Raw genomic sequence first — 17,771 nt, 5'->3', positions numbered from 1 at the left:
GCTTGCTCTCCCGCCGACATGCGCGCTAAGGTCTGTCAAGATGGTGACTCCCCGCGTCCGATCTTATGGGACTTGTAGTTTTGAGGTTGCACGTACTCAGAAGAGAGTGAAGGGGGAGTTCACTTCCGAGCTGTGAAAGAAATTTTTTAAATAACAAAAATTTTCTAAGACCTAGAGCGACCCAGGTCCCCCATTTCCGTTTTCCCATTTCCCAATATACTCATGAGGTGAGTATAGGCTCATAAAATGACGTGTTGTATTTAGATGACTGCTCGTGATTAGTTCATTCAACAAGTCATTATTATCATCCATATTCTGAGGTGGGTCTGGGGAGAGCTGAGAGGAGGGAGAATTTAGGCTAAGAATAAAATTCTCAGATTTTTGAAGGGCCTTCCTACGGAAGAGGGAACTGACTTGTTCAGGTTGGTTCCCGTGGAACATCAGAGTTAAAAGAATTCTGGCCTCAACTATAGGGAGCTACCACAGAGAGTCTTTTCTGTAATCTGGAGGGAAGTGTGGCCAAAGCCTGAGACGTGTTTCTTCATCTTGGTTGTGGCTCTTTGGGAAGCCATGGGTAACAGGTTCTGAAGTGGGAAACCTGGGCCTTGGCCAACGATGGCTTTGATAGCCTCCCAGTCAGCCAGGAACCATCTTCTGGGACCAGCTTGGTCACCAAGCCCTCTGTCTGCCATTTGCATATTTTCACTTAAGAAAATGATGTAATTTCTGGGCCCTACTACCTCTGTGAAATCTGACCTTTAACATAATGGTTCCTGCCTGAACTGGGAATGCCTAGTAATACCCCTATCAGGGAATGTCTTCCTTAATCCTGCATAATAGGTTAAGTGATTCTACTCTGCACTTACAGAATTTATTGCATTGTTTTATAATTGTCTATTTCCCTGTCTCTCCCCCAGGCCTGTAAATTCACTTAAGGTAAGCATTATTTCTATATTGTTTATCAGTAATACCCAGCACAGTTCCAAATATAAAGCAGGAATCTGGTAAATGTTTGTGGACAAATGAGGAAACAAACATCAGCAGGGACAGATGTCACTTAACCCAAGGTCGGTAAAGTGGATGCACATCTTCCTAACCTTTGATTCTTAGAGCTGGAATTGAGTCTTCTTCCTCCCGTTGATGTCACCGAGACATTAATCCCAGTTGATTAGTCAGTCAATACATATTTAAGTGTCAGGCACTGTTTCTGTTGCTAAGGATTCATTGTTGAATAAGACACATAAAACCTGTATCCTTGAGAAGCCTTTATATTAGGGAGGAGAAAAGAGAGGCAGAACAAACAATAAACAGATAAGTAAATAGACAAATGAGAGGCCCTGAGATGGTCTCTCCTGTCCTTGGCTTTGTTATGTCCTGAGTCTGGCCTAAGAATAGGGCACAGCCAACCTTCTTGGCTGTAAGAATGAAGTACACCTACTGTCTATAGATTGGAGGCTTCTTTTAAGGCCCAGCACCAGTATCCTCCAAGGAGCCATCCATGGTCCCCTCAACTTCTCCAGAATGTGCTCTTTCCTACTTGGTACTCTAGAGCTCACCTTTACAGCTTCCAGAACTTTACCAGACTATAAGCTCTTTTTGAACAAAGACCAGGCAAAATGTATTCAAATAATACAACAGTTTAAGAGCTAAGTATATACGTGGTGCCTTACACCGCTGCCAACCCAGCATTTGGCTCCCTCAAGCCTTTGGCTCTGTTGTGATTCCCTCTGTTTTATGGTTTCCCAGAAAACAGCCTGAGTAAAGCTTATTGTGGTAAAACTTCATTGGGAAATACAAGCCCTGGGCAGCAAGAGTTGAGGAGGCAAAGGGAAGTGAGGCAGAGAAGAAAAGAAAGAAAATACAAGGTTGTGTATTATGAAGTTGACCAGAGCTTCAAAAGAAACACGACTAGTTGCTCTCTTATTTAGGCCATATAAAACCATCACTTATCAGGGAGAAAGGGAGAGTTGTGTTACCCCACTACTCCGGTAGCCACAGGGGACACCAGATCCCACACCCTAAAGCACAGTGGTTCAACAGACTAGAAATGATGAGAGGAGTCATAGCCCCTGGTTTGGCCAAATTAGGCCCACTGCAGTCCCATCACTGTGGGCACATTGGAGGCTCTGTCCAAACCTAACCCTTATCCCTGAGGAGGCTAAGACAACCAGATGTGTTAGTAAATGAGGTGACCGTAATGGCAGCTGGGCTGCCCAAAAACCCAAGTGGCCAAAGCCCTGGTGTGGGGGTATAGATGGGGCAAGTGAATTTTTGGAGGCAGATGAACTGAGTCCAATACACAGACACAGATATACCTTGGGCAGCCTCCGGGCTTCTGGATTAAGCGACTGAGCTAAAGTGAACACTGAGAGCAGGAGCTAAAGAGACCAAGTTGGTTCTTCTGCTGCCCTTTGAAACCACAAGGGCGGCCAGCAATTGTAGGGCTTACCAAGCAATGGAAGGGCAGAGAACCCAAGGACCCCAAGAACAGTGCATGACAGCTCCCAAACTTGGCACAGCTGAGACAACCCAGGCTGGGTCTGAAACTATTTTATCTAAGAACTGGGAAAGCTGCTTCTGCTGTTCACAGTCCCTGTAAGCTGCATAAGTCAGCATAGTGTGGTTACAAGGAGTATGAGCTCAGAGAAAACCTGTTCAGGTTTGAGTCCTGGCTCTATCTGTAGCAAGCCACTACCTCTCTGAGGCTCCATTTCTTCATCTCTAGAGTGGAGATAATACTAGTACCTACTTAGTAGAATTAAATACAAACATGCTTAGCATGGCATCCAGCATAAGGCATAAAGAGTTCAGTAAATATTGGCTCTTATTACTATTATTCTCGCCCCTCCTCCACACTTCTCTCCAACTCTTCTTCCCACCATGACCACCACCACCACCCCACCTTCTCACCCCCCACCCTACTGCCCACAGTCTCTGCCGCAGAAGCTGTGGGAGCTGGACCTGGTCATGCCTTCTTCACCCTGCTTTTCCCCAGGGCTGTTCCCCATGAGCCTGAGCCATTCATCTCCCTGGTGACCTGAATCTGAACTAAGAGATGGATGTGGGGTGGCTGAGGCCAGGGTGGTAATGTGCTCCCTTATCTCTATGCCCCTCACTGGGGCCTAGTTAATTTTCCCTTTGATTTTAATATAGATTTATTGAAAGTTTCAGTTATCAAAACAAACTGCAGCAGCAAATTGGTGTTCTTTGCAGGCCTACAAGTGCCTATAAAGCTGCCATGCTCGGGAACGAATGGCGCTCTCCGGGAGGTCAGTCATGGCAACAGGAAGTCCCTGGGGACACACACACTGCAGTTTAATATTTTTCTTATTAGCCTTTTTCTTCTTGGCCATCTAAGCCTCCCCTTTAAATCGGAAATCAAATGGAGCCACCTGCCCAGGGAAGCTCTCTTGCCCAAGCTGTTCCACTTTGCCTTCCCTGTCCTAGCCTCTTCAGCTCTCATTCTCTGATTTCTCCCTGCCTTGCCCACTGTTCAGAGAGTGTGGTGATTCACATGCCCCAGAGATGTGGCTCACAGTCCTACCCCAACTATGGAAGATTGGCTTGGGCTATCTAGCCACTCTAGTCAGCAGAGGCAAAGCATTAGAAAAGATTGGGGCCCCAGGCCTCTTCTAGATCTGGTGCTCAGAGGGGAGAAAAAAGACAAGGTTTTAAAGCAAAAGAGTTGTTTGGGGGCACCTGGCTGTCAGAAAAGAGTATGACTTTTGATTGCAGGGTCATGGGTTTGAGCCCCATGTTGACTATAGAGATTACTTAAATAAATAAAACAAGAAGGAAGGAAGGAAGGAAGAAAGAAAGTTGTTTTTAAAAGGCAGACAATCCTGTCAGGATCTATTGAGCTCAACAGAAGCAAAAAGGAGATGATGATCCTAGAGACTGGGCAAGTTTTCCTTCCAGCCCCAAAATTATCTGATTTCATTCCCATTTCCCCACTGCCACTCCCAATATAGCCTCTCCTCTCAATTGCAACTTGATTTTTGAGACCCTCCGTTCTTTGGTCCCAATGTGCCTCTCTAAGAACCAGCCTGGTTTCTTGCCTCCATTGCCTTCTATAACTAAAACCACACACTGCCACCTCTAGGCTCTGGAATCAGTCCTACCCTAGGGGAGGGCCTCCGTGACCTGGTAACCTTGAGGGCACCATCATCTCTTCTGGACCTGAGCTGCTGCTGGGTCACCTGTACAGGCCACATCTCAATTCCCATTGTCCTCTTCTTGCTCTTAAAAATTTCCTGCCAGTTGGGGCGCCTGGGTGGCTCAGTCAGTTAAGCGTCCGACTTTGGCTCAGGTCACGATCTCGCGGTATGTGAGTTCGAGCCCCGCGTCGGGCTCTGTGCTGACTGCTCAGAGCCTGGAGCCTGTTTCAGATTCTGTGTCTCCCTCTCTCTCTCTGACCCTCCCCCATTCATGCTCTGTCTCTCTGTCTCAAAAATAAATAAATGTTAAAAAAAAAAATTAAAAAAAAAATTTCCTGCCAGCATCAAGGGCTACACCCTTCCTCAGAACTTGGACTCTGACAACTATTGCTGTGTGGCTAGAGTGGTGGAAGGTGCTAAGGTTTGAATCCAGACAATCCAGGAATTGATTCCTGGCTCTGACATTTACTGACTCTGTGACTTGGGAAACATCTTTGTGGTGTCATTGCACCTTGTGCTTATGCCTGCCCTTGTCTGCCTCTGTATCTTTCACCTACAATATTCTGTGGTCCTCAAAGAAGAGGACTGTGTTTTAATCATCTTTATATTCCAAGTATGTATATTTGATGAATAAGCAGTCACCTTATCTTGGCCTGTTTCCTCCACTGTGAAGTGGAGATAATATCTGCATAACCCAAAAAGTGAAGAAAGCATCTACCACAGTACCCACCCTTCTCCTGAGGTTGGTCATCAGCCACCAGTGCTCCCACCTTTTGCCTGTTCCCATCACAGCTTCAAGTTCAACTCTCTCCTACTGCCTGTTAGAGCTTCCTATCACTGATCAGATGTCTGCATTCACCCTGGACCCTTTGGAGTGGTACTGATGTCTCTTCTCCACCAAACCGGGCTCCCTCAATTTTTCCAAACACACTCATGAACTGCTGCCTCCTGGTGGCTCTGTTTCTATTCCATAGACTGCCTTGTAGTTTGTCTGTAGCATTGCAGATTTTCCCTACCATCTATTGCAGCTAGTAGCATCAAGGAGTTTATGTTAACATTAATACACCAGTCTTGCTAATTCTAGACCTCTACCTGCTCCTATAGAAATAACAATCCCTAGCAATGTTTCTTTAAAAAGCTTCAGTTGTGCCCATGGATCAATCAAAGCTACTGTGCTCCACTGGTTTCTGTCACTAAGTGCACCATGGATGCTGGCCTTGAATGCCTCTGCCTGATATGCTGAATTCTCATGGTATCATGACCATGTGAGAGCACAGCACTCTCTCACAAAGTAAGAAGAATCCCTCCATATTTCATTTAGCTAAGAGGATGTGAAGCCCTACAGCAGAATGTTTGAGCTCTTAAGTGTTTCAGAGACAGCTCTTTCCACTTATTTAACTCATTCTGCATGAGAGTAGCTGGGATAGGGTGAGTTTATGTAAGAACCATCACAAAGAACCAGAGCCATGGTCCTCTTCAACCATCAGTCTTACTGTGGAAATTGGCTCCTCTTCCAGACTCCTCCCTCCTCTATCATTAAGCCTCTCTCTCCCAAGCTCTGCTGGCCCTTCTAGCAATCTGGTGTTCATTGTGTTGTTCACATACCCCTACTCTAATCATGTTGGTGTATACTGGCCAGGTTTGGTTCAAATTTATTTTTTTCTGAGAGGCTTTGTACCCCCATGTAAAACAGTAGATTCAAATAGATGTTTAGGTCAGGGGATATTGCCTAACTCCTCACAGTGGATGTAGCCCAGTATCAGCCCCAACCCACTAGGACCCCCATTACACTGCATATTTCCCCCAAGATTTAGTGAATAAACTTGTACTGCCTGCTACTTTCCTTGATCTTCCTAGACTAATACAGCCTTGTTCTTCCACTGGACCCCTTGTGATTTCATAGTTCTTCCTTCCTGGTCTTGACCTGGCCTTCAAGTGCTTTACAACTCAGGCTCCAACCTACATTTCCAGCCTTATTTCCTAGTAGTTCTTTACCTCCCCCTCTCTTCCAGGACAAAAGGACTAACTATTACTCATCAAGGTGCTTTGTATTTCCTTACCTCCAAGACTTTCTTTGCTGGTGGTGCTCTCTCAACTAGGAGTAACCTCCCCATTTTCAACTCTACCACTGAACCCCCAGAGAAATGTGCTCTGCCCCAGGAAGCATTTCCTGATCCTCAAGTGATTGTTCCTTCCCCTCTCTGAGCCCCAAACCCCATCTGTGTGTCCTGTGCAGCATGGCATCCACAGGACCAGGGTCTTGCTCAGTGTTCTTTTTTTTTTTTTTTTTTTTTTTTAGTTGACTCCACATCCAACATGGGGCTTGAACTCACACCCCTGAGATGGGGAATCATGTGCTATACTGACTGAGCCAGCCAGGAGCCCCTTGGCATTTTTAATCTATAGGCAGTGCCTGACCACACCCCTCAGGACCTGAAAATGCTGTGGGGCTTTTAGGAGGCATCTGAAGCCTTCAGGGGGATCTCCTCCAACAACCTCAACTAAACTAAGAGCTTGAGCCCACTCTTCTTAAAGTGTGTAATTTTTCAAGATTCAACAACATTCTTTGAATACCTGCTTTGTGTTAGGCTCCTTGAAAGCACTGGACAAGAGCATGAGCAATAGACACAGTTCCTGCCCTCGTAAAGCTTACACTATAATGAGGGAGACACTGGTAAAGAAATGTGTCACTTCAGAGTGATAACTGTGATCATAGAGACAGACCACTTACAATGAAAGTTTGAAAAGGAGGCACTAATCACAGCTGGAAAGGTTTAACATTGAAGTCCAGTGTGTTTTGAGTAGTAATTTCCCAGACCAAGGAGTGGGGGGAAGACAAGAGTGAAGAAGACAGGGCATTCCAGGCAATGGGAATAACATGAGCAAAGTCATGAGGCAAAGAAATGGCCTACATGTGGATGGGAAGAAACTCAGTGCTATGGGAGCAGAACATGTGACAGAGCCAGTGGTGAAAGAGGAGTTTGAAGTAGGCAAGGGTTAGATCATGCCTAGTTTTTTTTTAAAAAAAATTTTAAGGTGTTTATTTATTCTTGAGAGAGAAGGGGACAGAGCATGAGAGGAGAAGGGTCAGAGAGAGGGAGACACAGAATCCGAAGCAGGCTCCAGGCTCTGAGCTATCAGCACAGAGCCTGACGTAGGGCTTGAACTCAAGAACCATAAGACCTGACCCAAAGTCGGCGCTTAACCAACCAAGCCACCCAGGAGCCCAAGATCATGCCTGGTTTTAAAGTAAACCTTCTTAATGGGTTTGGACTTGAGCTTGAGTGTGTTAGAAAGCCACTGACAGGTTTGAAGCAGAGCAGTGCCTAGGTCTGTGCTGTGTTAGAGCAGTGCTTCTCAAACTTTAGTGTGCATTCCAGTCACCTGGGAATCTTGTTAAAATGCAAACTGATTATGGGGTCTGGGAAAGGCCTAGATTCTGCATTTCTAACAGATTTCCTTAGTGATGTTGATGCTGCTGGTCCCCAGGCCTCACATGGAGTAGCAATCCCTCTGGCCCATCTTCCCTAAATGCATCCACTTACATCTGCAAGCACAGAACATTCTTTCTGCTGAATATGGTCCAAGGCTGCTGTGGCTCTTCGCTTTTAAGAAGTGCCTATCTTTTAGAAGCTGTTTATTGAATATGTATTTGCTATATGTCCGTCTAGCAGAGGACCAGGGGCAGGGCTGGGGGGCTGAGAGAAAACAAAAAGCAATACATTTTCCTGCCCAAAAGTATTTGGTATCATCTCCGAAGAGGCAGCTTTCCCTGAGCTGTCCTCTGCCAGACCTGTCATAAACATGGTAAATGAGGCCTGTCTCAGTGGTACTCCCTGGGGCCCCCACCACTTCTGCAGCCCCATCCAGAAATGAGCCTGTTTATCCCTAACGGTTGTCTCTGACCTCTAAATCAATTCCCTATCTGATACAAAAACTCCAATCCTCCCAACCAGCCTCCCAATCCTCGACTCTGACAGTTTTTAAGACTGGAGGTGGTATATGATGACAGCCATTCCCAGCCCAGGCTCTGAAGTCAAACTGCCTGGATTCATAGCCCAGCTATACTACACATTAGCTGGGTGACCTTGGGCAAGTGGCTTAACTTCTCTAAGCTTCAGTCTTCTCACCTGTAAATTGGGGATAATAATTATTTCTGCATCATGAGGTTGTTGTGAGAATCAGTATGTCAATGCATGTAAAGCATAGCCTCTGAAACATGCAGAGAACACCCAATAACTGCTAGCTATTATTTTCATAAATATGAAAACTTGTGTGTGTAGAAGCTTATCAAAGCCCTTTTGGAAGCCTGTATAAACAAAAGTCCCTGTCATCCCTTATCTACCTATGATGGCTTTTCCTGCTGGCATTAGCCCCTCTCTAATGCTGGGGAGCCCGAGGCAGCCTTGGAGGTCAGTGCAGAGAAGCCTTGCCCTTGGGAGGAGGCAGTCCTTGGGGCCACTTTTGGGACAGGAGGCTTCAGCCTACGAAAACTGAGGCTCTGTGTTGGAGAGGGATCTTTTGTGGATCCCCTCCTACCTCACCCTCATCCCCGCAGTGTCCCCTCTGTCCGGGGTCACCCAGGCTGCCCCTCCTTCTGGCTGCAAGGAAAGAGGCAGCTTCAATCATTCATCTTAATGTCTCTATTAAGCAGGGTTATGACCAGGACGAGACAAGAAACAAGGTCTTTTAGTGTAAAAACATGGCTCCCAGGGCTTGGCCTCAGGGGACTCCTCCCCTGCACTGCTGCTGCTCCCAGATACCACTGCTGGAGGGCCAGTTGAGGCCCCAGATTGAACAAAATGATTCTGCCCTGAGTTCTCTTTCTCCCTTTCCTTCCTGGATCCTTCTATGGGGCTGCCCAGAGTTTTCTTTTCCAAAGAGAAGAACGATGACTTGGCGTTTAGAGGCAGCCACGAGGGTCTTGAAGCTATCTGTTTAGGCCTGCACCCAGACTTGGGATCACTATTCTCATCACCTTCTCATCTCTTGCCAGCAATGTGGAAGCAGTTACAGCCTTAGCCACTAGGCCCTGGGCACAACAGGGCCTCACCTGGAGTCTGGGCTCAGAGCCTAGGGGATAACAGGAGTATTCCTGATTACGGAAAGATCTTAAAAAGACCATACCATAAGTCCCCATCACTCATATTAGAAGTTTAGGAGCTACTGGTGGAGTCAGCATATGCTGGGACCTGGGGCCTGGGTTCTAGGGCAGTAGCTGTCCTCCTGAGGAGCCCCGCGCTTACTGATTCTTACTTACACCCATGCACAGGCAGGGATTTGTGAGCAACAGCAGGATCAACCCCCTCACCTGGGAAGAAGGGCTGAGTCTCCTAGAGAACTAGAATCAAAAGGCCTCAAAAAGAGCATGTGCACAGATCCAGCCTTCAGAGGCATAGAAAGAGTCCCCAGATAACTACTCCCATAGTTAGTAATGTCCCCGTTAGAACACAAGTCCTTTAGCTAACCGGTGCTGGAGGGTAAGAAAGTAGAACACAGAGAGGTCAGGTACCAAAGAAGGAGACAGGTCCTTCTCAGCAACACTCCTTGCTGACCACAGCCCTCCTAATCCTCGGGCCACTGACTTCTATTTCCCACTGTGCTGCTGCCTTCTCACTGGTCCTGGAATTTCCCTCTCTATCACTACTTACCCTAAACGTGACCTTTCTCTGCGAGCTTCCCTGAATTGGCCTTCCCTGAGGTGGGCTGGCAAAGATGAAACGCCCTAGCGTGGGGCCAGGTAAAAACGCGTTCACATCCAGGCCCTACCTTGTGACCCTGTGCAAGTCAGCGCTGCTCCCTGAGCTTTAGTCTGCTCTTTTGTTCTTAAGATTTTGAGGAGTCAATGAGACAGCATGCATGCATTTGTTTGGCTTAGTGTAGAACCAGGAACACTGTGGAAAGGGAGAAGGGATGGAAGAGAGAACTGGGAGTCTCACTCAGGGTGTGTGGGTGAAGGGGTCTTGACTAAGGATGGCTGCAAGAGCAGGGGGGCTGTGGAGGGAATGCCAGAGCAGCTGAGGGCAGCACAAAGTCAGAGTGAGTTAGCGCTGGTCCCAGGGGCTGCATGAGCCAGGCAGGCTTTTACAGAGATATCCAGGGAACAAGAAATACCAGCAAGGAAGTTGCCCCATTAATAAATAAGAAGGTGGGAAATTAATGATGGTCTGAAAATGGCTGAGCTACTGAACTCGTTCTTTAAATCTGTCTTTAACAAGAAAAATAAAGAAAAGAGATTTGGCCAATTAGGAGGTAATGAAGACATTGTAGAAATAGCACCTGACAAAAGCACACGTGGTGGTGGGGGTGTTGCTGGGTGAATATCCAATGGCTTTGACCCTGCTCCCTTCAAAAGGAGAATGCCAGAGAAGCAGGGGGGCGGGGGGGGGGGGGACAGCCATCACTGCAGGGCCTGGGAAGGGGTAGGGAGGAAACTAGGGGTGGGGGCAGGATACTGTCTCCTGAGGAGGCTGGAATGAAGGTGAGAATGGGGGGTGGAGGGGACAGTTAGAGGTATAAGAGGGGGCCCAGAGAGGAGAGATCTCTAAGGGCAGAGAAAACCAGAAGGACCCTGATTAGAACTACAAAAGAGCTAGGTCCCTTTTAGGGAGTCTATGCCTATAAATGGGAGAAGGGAAGAGGAGAGGGGGCATGGGAGGGAAGGAAAGAGAAGTCAGGGGGGCCTGAGGGAGAGAGGGAAAGGTAACTGCACAGAGAAAGGAAGATTAAAGATGGTACTTGGGCAGGGCTTAGAGAAGCAGCTGGGGTGGAGGGTGGGAGGAAAAGGGGCCCTTTTGCTAAGTCGAGGAAAACCACATTGCTAGCCAGTTCTAGCCCTCCACTGAGGTGTCGGTGATCCACCCAGGGAGCAGAATGGCAGCCTCTGTGACAGGTGGCAAAAGGATAGAGGGCTCACAGGTTGAGTTTACTTAAGCAGGGGAGCTCAAGAAGTAAAGGAAGGGGAAGCTAGAAAGATGAGGGTGAGAAAGGAGTCTCAGAGCAGCTTTACCACTGTGGGGGAGCTTTTGGGGGAAGGAGTGTGAGGGCAGCATAAAATCAGAATGAGTTAGCACTGGTCCCAGGGGCTGCATGAGCCAGGCAGGCTTTTACAGAGATATCCAGGAAACCACCCAGGGTCACTGCTGTAGCAGTCCTCATCCTAGCCACGCTCTATGAGGAGGTAAGAAAGGATGGGTGCCTATGAGACCAGCAGTGCCACAGAGAAGGCCATTTAAAGGAAGGCTCTTGGGAAGATCTAGGCAGGGAGGGAGTGCAAGGCCTTGAAGGAAGGAAGGAAGGAAGGAAGGAAGGAAGGAAGGAAGGAAGGAAGGAAGGAAGAAAGGAGAATACAGATCCATCTACTCTAGCCACCCTTCCCCTCTCCTGCACAGAAATAAAGGCAGTCCTATAGCTAGGAAGGGAGCCTTCTGCTCCCTTAGCCCTCGCATCCTTTTCCAGGCCAGAGACTCCCTCTCCTGTAGCCACTGGATCCTACCTTTGGACTAACCTCCCTCCACCCCCACCCAGGGAAGCCAAGACCCACAGCTCCCCAGGGACAGATGTGGTCTGGTCTAGGAAACTTACCAGCTCCAGAATCTGTCCTGAATCTGCATCCGGAATTCAACCCAAAGTGGCTGGGCTATAACAACACTGACACCGTCTGCATGGGGGCATAGGGGGTAGGAGCAATGAAACTGCAGGAGAAGGAGAGGGCAGCCAGTGATGAATAGGGGCAGCCAGAGCCTCGTTAGAGGGGGGTGTGGAGAGGCTGGCCGCTGCAGGGATGAGCCCTGGGCCTGATTTATCATCTTCAGAGCTGATCTGAGCGAGAGGGGTTAAGTAGCAAGTTAATGAAATCCACAGATGCCGCTAAATGGGGAGAGCGGGGAGCACCAGGCTAGAAGGGGTCCAGGAGGGAGGCAGGCAGGCAGGCTGGCCACTGAAGAGGGGATTCATCTGGAGGGGAGAGAAGATAGACATGTTCCCGCTGAGGGGGATCCTCTCATAGTCTCTGAAATCCAGTTTGGGCCAGCCAGAGAGAAAGAGGTTAGACAGACAGCAGGGATTCAGGGAGAACCCAGGTCCCATCCCAGGGACATCCTCAGTCAAACTTCACAGCCCCCTGCTCCAGTCCCAGTGGGCTTCAGCAAACACTTACTGGGCGGCCCCTGAGCCCCTGAGACCAGGAGGTGAATCAGAACAGGTCTCTGCCTCTCTTTCCCCCAGGCTGATTGGTGAAACAAGTAACTACAGTTCGCTGTGATAAGTGCAGTTGAGCAACACAAAAGGAGGGAGCAATTAATTCTGACAGGGGAGGGCAGGGAGGTCAGGATGACATTAAAGCAAGGCTTGAAAAATAAGGGTTTTACCAGGCAGAAAAAGGAAAAGTGGGATTCTGGGCAGAAGGAACAGCATGAGCCAAGGCCAGGAAAAGCACAAAGGAAGCCAAGGGAAAGGGAGCTGACCTGGCAGAGATGCCTGTTCAGGGAAGGGAAGGGGCAAGGGGAATGCTACCAAAAGGCCTGTGTGTTCTACCACAGGGCTCTCAGCTGGGGGCGCTGGGTGTTGTAAGGCCAGCGGGTCCAGATCCTATGGTGGTCCTGTAGTGGTCTGAATGCACAGGACAGACACAGGAGCAGCACAATCCTGGCCAAAAGAGCCCCTTCTGCATGCTGACCTCATGCTCTGTCTCCAACAGTAAGCCTGGACCTCCATTCTAGGGCTGACACAGAATTAAATAAAGTCATCCATAGAGCTTTTGGCACAGGCCTGGCACACAGTACATGCTTACTAAATGTAAATTATTATTTTGGTAGTTAATATTACCAGGCTTAACTAAAAACAAAAACCAAAAACAAAACTGGGTTAGTGTAGGACTGCAGCTCCAAAATGCACCTAGGGGACAGGAAGACACGTGGTTACTTAATAGGTAAAACTTGGGCCCATGGGGCAGAAAGTAATCAATCACTTTAATGATACAGTGGGACAGAGTACTGCAGACCTCAAGACTGAGATCCCCAAGAAGGGGAAGATGACATATAGGCTATAACTAAAGGAACTCTGAGGACCAGACCATCAACACTTCCGTCCAGACCCAAGAGGGGCAGCTTTGGGAAGCAGAGGAGAGCAGTTTGCATCTTAGGGCCAAATAGCCAAGACATCTTATTCCTCTTTCAGCCCACAGAGCTACCTGGGCAAATGAGTGCAGCCTTTTCTGTTGATATCCTCCCTTTCCTACCCTTGTCCTGAGCAGCAACACTGCCCTTATAGAAGAACCTCCCTAAGAGAAGTGGCAAGGGTATAGCAGCAAGACATCTGGTTCACTCATTTTTATCCTATAGTAATTAGGTATTCACTGAATGTTTGTTGGATGAAGGAATGGATGAGCTAGTAAAAATCTTGAAGCTCTTCAGCAGAGCACAGCACAGCCATAGTGAAAAACCTCCCCCTGCCCACCATACACACACACACACACACACACAACTCTTTCCTCATTCCTCATTCTATCTCATGGCAGCTGGCATGAAGAGATTGGCTGATAGTGTGGCTATTTAAAGATTAGGCCTTGGAGTCAGACAGTCCTGGAATTCAGACTTTGTTCTTAAGGAGCACCAACTCTGTGCTCCTTAAGAAGTTACTTAACCTCCCTACATCTCAGCTTCTTCTGTAAAATGGGAATAATAATAATAGTGCCTACTTCATATGTAGTATAGATTAAATTAATAATTCATAACAGTTTGTGTGAAGAACTTAGTACAGTGCCTGGAACAGAAGAAGTAATTTACACAGATGGAATAGGATTTAATCAAATTAAAACAGTAGTAGAGAAAACATCTTAATTCCCCTTCACCTCCACTTTATCCCTTCAGATCTTCTCTGGGTGCCTGTACTCCCTCTGCTGCTGCATGGTTTTTCAGGCAGGTCTTATAACTTCATCCTCTCACTAAAACTGAATTCTGAGATCCGCTGAGTCGTGAGGTTACTCGGGCCCAGTGACAGTCCATCCTAAGATAGAAGAGCTACATGTGAGGTCTTGTATGGGTAGAACTGGAGGGCACAAGCAAGCCGCAGCGCAGTATCACAGGCTCCCATGTCATCTACCACCGGTGCAGCCAGTGCCTCTCATCTGCACATCTAACTTGTACAGAGGGCTTCCTTATGACCAGAAAATAGGAGGGAAAAGCCCCACCTTAGTTCACGGGCGGGTTGATGCAGTATGTGAGTATAAGCTGAAATGGACAGTGGCTATACTGAAAGACAGTGGAGAGGGAAGATCCTCCCAATGGGCAGGGCCCCTAGTCGTTTACTTTATGTAAAAAGCAAAGGGATTCAAGGATAGAATATTTATGGACTCATGGGCAGTGGTAATGACTGTGCTAACTGGAAGGGGCAAGACTGGAAGGTCACAGACAAGGAGGCCTGGGGTAGTAGCCAGTGAACAGATATATGAGAATGGGCACAAAGTGTGAAGATCTTTGTATTACATGTTAGTGCCCACTAGTGAGTATCCACCATGGGAGGGAATTAAACCATTAAGTAAATAAAATGACTCAGCCCACTGATACCAGTCAGCTTCTATCATTGGCTACCCCAGTCTCAGCATGATGAATGCATGGATAAAGTAACTATGATGGCAGGGATTTTGGAAGTTATGCACAGGCCCAAGAGCATGAGTTCCCACTTACCAGGGCTGGCCTAGCTACTGCCACTGTGGAATGTTCAATCTGCTAGTCACAGAGACCAATGCAGAGTCCCCAGGATGGCACCATCCATTGAGGCGATCAATCAGCCAGTTGATGGCAAGTTGATTATTTTGGGCCCTTTCCATTTTGGAAGAAGTGGAAATTCACTCAGGAATAGATCTATATTCTGGTTATGAGTTTGTGTTTCCTGCCTACAGGGCTATAGCCAGTGCCATCAAAAGAAAGCTTATAAAGTGCTTGATCCATCAGCATACAATCTTATATGCTACCTACCATATCATACCAGTGGATCTACTTTATAGCAATGGAGGTGCAAGAGTGAGCCCATAACATAAGGTCCATTGGTTGTGTCACATGCTACAGCACCTGGAAGCTGCTAACCTAATCGAACAATGCAATGGCCTATTAAAGGCACAGCTGAACCACCAGCTAGGAGATGATACTCTATGAGAATGGGGCACCATCTTTTTGGATACTGACTCTCAACTGGGGACAGTTTTGCCTCCTAGGGCAATTGGGTAATGTCTGGAGACATTTTTCATTTTCTCCACTGGAGGAGGGGAGAAGGAGAGGTAGTGCTACTGGTATACAGTAGGTAGAAGTCAGAGGTGTGCATCCTACGGTGCATAGGACAGTCCTGTCCCTCTCCTCCCCACCCCCAAATAAAGAATCATCCAGCCCCAAATGTCAATAGTGCTAAGATTGAGAAACTCTGTTGTGGGACACAGCATGCATTTTAAATCAAAGACCTTTATATGTAGATGTGTCCCCATTGGGGTCCAGAAACCAAGGTCTCATTATAATTACTCCCAGTGATCCACTTGTGGAATATGTTATGCTGGGCTTTGCAAATTTAGAATAGCTGATTCCCAAAGGGGAGCATTTCTGTTAGAAGACACAGCAAGAGTCCCACTAAACTATATGAGATGGCTGCGTCCTGGCTTCTTCAGGTTCTTCATGCCAAGGACACAGGCAAGAAGAAAAGTCACTATATCTTGGCAGAGGTAATTGGCTTAGATCATCAGGAGGCAGTAGGGCTGCTGTTACACAATGGGAGCAGCCATGTGATTCATGTGACACTTGATCTGTTAGTACTCCCTTCTCCTAATTTAATGGTATAGGGACAAGTGCAACAACCCCAGCCTGAGAAGGGCATGGTAACCAGTCTGAGATCCCTCAAGGATGTGAATCTGCATCATGCCACAAACCAAACTACCATGACCAACAGATGTGCTAGCTGAAGGTGAAAGGAATCTGGCATTGTGAACAGAGAAGGAGTGAAATGGATAAAAGCTGTGACCCTGAGATCAGCTCCAATAGTGGGGTCTGTAGTCATTCTTCAAACCTTCCTCTTCTGTAAGTTTCCCCTGGGAAGAGAGGCCCACTGAAATCCTGGAGGATGTGCTCTCAGAACTAATATGAAAAAGTGAATCCAAGTGGTACCAGGGTAGATTACAATGAATGCAGTGATCTGCTGCCTCTAGGAATGAAGGACCAGTTCCTTCAGTTGCTGGGAGTGCTGCTAGCAGCCTTCAACTGTTAGCCTTGTTGGGGGATGGCTGCTGAAGAAAATTTCTTTGTTCAAGGTCCTATCTCCTTCTAAGGACAATTTGCATCAATGACTGATCAATACTGAGACATAAAGATCCACCCGACTTGTCCCAACTCTGGATGACTCTGAAAGACCATCCCAGCTCCAGGACTTCCTATGGGACTAGCTGAGGACTTTGTTGGGACTGCTTCACAATTCAGCTTCTCCCTCTGCCTAATCAGGCTTCCTTCTATTGGTGTTGACCCCAAGAGCAGTCTATTAAACATCTTGTATGCTAATCTTTGTCCCGGAATCTGCTTTCTAGGGAACACAACACATGACAGTCAAAAACAAAATAAGACCTCTATTCATATTGAGGTTACATTCTGGGGTGCGGGGGAGGAAGCAGGCAAAAAACCATAAGCAAATAAGTAAGTTAATCATTAAGTATGTTGGAAGATGATAATTGTGATAAGTTCTAAGGAATAAAGAATAAGTAGAACAGAGTAAGGAGATCAGTAGTGCCTGGGTATAGGAGTTGGCAGACAGGATGCAGTATTAAATCAGATGCCAAAGCAGGCCTCATTGAGAAGATGAGATTTCAGCAAAATTTAAAGGAAGTAAGAGAGTTGAACAAGTGGGTATCTGGAGACATTCTAGATAAAGAAAAGAGCAAGAGCAAAGATCCTAAGGCAGGACCAATGTGTTTCAGAAGCACCCAGAAAGCCAACGGAGGTAGAGTGGGGTGAGCAACAGGGGAATACAATGACAGGAATAGAATTTAGGAAGACAATGTGAGAATAGAGGGTCAGATTATGTAGGGTGATCTTAAGGGTGATGATTTTTGCTGTGAATAAAATGAGAACAGTATCTGACTCATCTTCCTCCAAGAAGCCCTCCCTGACTGTCTCTGGCTAGATGTACTCTTTCTGGCGCCTCCTCTGTGCTCTCATAGCCTCCTGGGCTTTTGCCGTAGTTGTGTTTATCACACTCTGTTGTAATTGCCTTATTGTCTGTCTGTGTTACCCACTTAATCGTGTTGGTAATAGGGGATCATTGTGAGGATATAGAAAGAAATAAGGAAGTCAAGACATAGCCACACCATGGGACTTCACAGAGCCTATTGAAACTCTGAGAACTCTGTTGTTCAGGACGCAGTGTAGTGCTAGAAATTAGGTGTTTTCATTACTGCCTCTGAGTGAGCATTCATTGATCTCCACTCTTGAATTTCACCAGTATAGTCACTTAGTACTCTGCCCTTGCTTCAGCAGCACCTAACACTTATAATTAACATGAGTTTATATTTTCCAAGAAAAAGGATCTAATTGACTTGGCCACATCCCAGTCAGTAACTCTGTTGGGCAAATTTCTTGCTAGGCC

The 17,771-nt window shown here is 47.1% G+C and overlaps 1 long non-coding RNA gene across 1 annotated transcript; it reads left to right on the top strand.

Moving 5' to 3' along the window:
• The first annotated feature begins 2 nt into the window (after positions 1-2).
• On the top strand, positions 3-16,690 carry LOC131504850 (uncharacterized). The gene is made up of 3 exons (XR_009258167.1): positions 3-227; positions 918-936; positions 15,982-16,690. It is a non-coding gene; the product is annotated as an uncharacterized LOC131504850 (long non-coding RNA).
• Positions 16,691-17,771: the final 1,081 nt, after the last annotated feature.

The sequence above is a fragment of the Neofelis nebulosa genome, chromosome 2 (genome assembly GCF_028018385.1).
Source record: "Neofelis nebulosa isolate mNeoNeb1 chromosome 2, mNeoNeb1.pri, whole genome shotgun sequence".
In the NCBI taxonomy this organism is placed as follows: domain Eukaryota; kingdom Metazoa; phylum Chordata; class Mammalia; order Carnivora; family Felidae; genus Neofelis; species Neofelis nebulosa.
The sequence above is the reverse complement of the archived record's forward strand: the minus strand, read 5'-3'. Positions and strand labels throughout refer to the sequence as shown.